Here is a 2,952-nt window from a genome sequence, read left to right on the forward strand (position 1 = left end):
TTGCGTTTTGGGAACACTTGCACAAACAGACAATTACGTCACTTCAAGGACAAGACTAAAAAACAAACAAAACATACAAGTATTCAAATAAATACCACCTTCACTGTCCTGTCATAAATAAAGTAAAAAAGACCACACAAAAAATCCATCTAACTGGAATGAACAGACTGGAAACTCTGTTAGAGCACAAAAATGTTGAAAAGAGCTTAGTTGGCCCAGCCACGGCTCAAACAGCTGGGCACTGGACTGCTACGCCGGCGACCCAGGTACGATTCCGGCCTGGGTTGTTTCCCGATCCTTTCCCATCTCTCTCTTCCAGCTCGTTTCCTGTCTCCTGTCCCAAAAAACATTCAAAAGTAAGGAGCTTAAGTAAGGAGCCTTAATAGGAGCCTTTATTACAACTTTTCTAACTTACCTGTTCCACTACTTCAAGTGCTGAAAAATTGTGAGGTCCGGCCCTGCTGTGGCCAACCGGTAGGGCACTCCTCTGGCATGCGGCTGACCCGAGTTCGGTTTCTGGCCTGGGTCCTTTGCCGACCCCTCCTCATCTCTCTCCCCATTTGCTTCATGTCCACCTCTCACACTGTCCTGTCAGATAAAGCCGAAAAAGACCCCTCTTCCCTCCATCTGACCACTTCTGTCCTTGTGTATCTTTCTGTATGAGGCACTGTATACTGCATCTCCTGCCAGACGACTAGTGCCAAGATCTTCCTGATCAAAATACTTTTTAAGACAAGAGCTTAAAAAGGATCATAAACCAATGTCAGATAACTAATTGCATAACCGTTCCGTTGTCTTTAAAGGAGCATTCATGCCAATTTCAATATGCTGTTTTATTGCTCCTGTTACCCTTGACTTGTCAGTACCCGGTGATGCTGCATTTTTTGGGTCAGCCTTTTCCGAGATATGAGCTATTTTAATGGGGGCAGATTTTGTGAACATAAAATCTTAACATAGGTCTACTCCAAATATTTTCCCAAAAGGTATCACTGTTTGCTAGTAGTTGTCGGCTGATGTTGCATAACCTTTTGGATGTTTTGGGGAATAAATGTAAAAAAATGTTTTGAAATGTAAACAAACACCTGTTCCCATTACAATGACCAGGATCTCGGAAAAGGCTGAAAAAAAATCTTAGGTACTGACAAGTCCAGGGTAGAGTGAGCATTACAACTGCATGTTGAAATTGGCTGGAATTATCCTTTAACTTAAAAATGAATTAAAAAACATCTTTGTTATGTTAAATTAAATATTAAACTTGTACAAGTTGTCTCACTGTGGCTGTAATAATACTTGAAGACAGAGACAGGGACAGAATAAATATACACTTCAGTCACCTTGAGCTCATCATGAATTTCAATCATGTCTGAAGTGTTGATGAAGTGTCCTTATGTTTCAGCGAGCTGACATTTCATGGTGCAGCATGATGTAGCAGGTGAACCTGTTGCATAGTCTTGCAAATATTCCCTGCCTGTCATACTATCAATCTTGCAAGCCCACTTGAAAACAGATAAGAGTAGATAATACAGTATACATTATTCAAGCACATTATATGCAAATGTATATGTGTATATGGAATATGTGATGTGATGAGCGAACAAGTGGGACTACTCAGATAAAAACACCTGTGGCACGCAATGCACAAATAATGTATCAAAGCATAGAAAGATATGCAGGCCATCACTGTACCAGCCTACTAGAGGTGTGTCGTTCACGAACGAGCCGGTTCTTTTGAACGGCTCCCTGAAGTGAACGATGGGAACCGGATCACAGCTGGGGTAGCCACTCGACTGTTATTTCGTTCATTTCTCATTAATTTTAAGCACGTGACCTCGACCAGAGTAATTCAATTTGGGAAAAAAGCACACAATTGTTTGCCTTAAAGAGTGGCAAAAAAACGGTCTTTAGAAGCAGGAGAATAATCCGTTGTTGTTTGAACAAAAATACCTTGAGGTGGAGTCAAAATATTACAGTACATTGTACACACTGAATAAATAATCTTAAAAAGAGCCAAAAGAGCCAGTTTTTTTAACGGCTCTTTGAAAGGAACGAGCCACCAAGTTCCGGATCCCGCTAAAGAGCCATAAATCCCATCTCTACAGCCTACAGCCTTCCTGGATAAGGATAAAACACTATGCAGCATTGAAGATATATTATTTGGAGATAGGCCTACTTACATCACTTTGCTATAGAGAAAACTGAACAAGATAAAAAAAGAGTGAAGAGTCTGCCTGTCAGTATTCCTTTTCCATCCTTTTAATCTTTTTATAGCCTATTACAGTGCAATCTCTTTGGTGTTTCAGAGGTTGGGTCTAACCCCGCTCGCTACACAATTCATTCACACATCAAAGCAGATGTCTTATTTCGTTTTTATTTGCAAATGCCTGTCAAGTGTGAAATAATTTTGACTACTCTCTGTTAGGTAGCGTACAGCATACAGAACATTTATTCATCTATAACAAATAGACGTTGGTGAGACCTGGGGGAGGCGAGGGGTTCAAAAGGATACAGCTGAGAGGGGGAGGTGCTTAGTTGCCATTGAGGTCAATGGGGCGTTGGCAGGCTTATGTTGAGGTCAAAGGGGGTTGAGAACCGCTGGACTAGATACTGTACATGCAGACATGCATGAACAAAGGGACTTGATACAATGCTGCTGTAGAAAAAAACTTAATGTCAATCTTAAGTATGTATCTGAGAAGTTCACCTGAGAGATTTATGTCATTAATACCTTATAGTGTAGTGTAGTGCTTTTCCTCAGGAATTGGGAGATTTCTCCAGTTCTGTTCTGCACAGGGAACAGATGGAGACCATCCAGATGGAGATCCATTGCAGGACACATCTGTTATGGAATTTTTGCAGACATGGTAGAACATATACAATATATACAATACAATACAACATGTATTTATATAGCGGAGTATAATACTAACCCCAACTCCGATGAAGTTGGGACGT

This window comes from Engraulis encrasicolus, chromosome 20 (assembly GCF_034702125.1).
Source record: "Engraulis encrasicolus isolate BLACKSEA-1 chromosome 20, IST_EnEncr_1.0, whole genome shotgun sequence".
Lineage (NCBI taxonomy): Eukaryota > Metazoa > Chordata > Actinopteri > Clupeiformes > Engraulidae > Engraulis > Engraulis encrasicolus.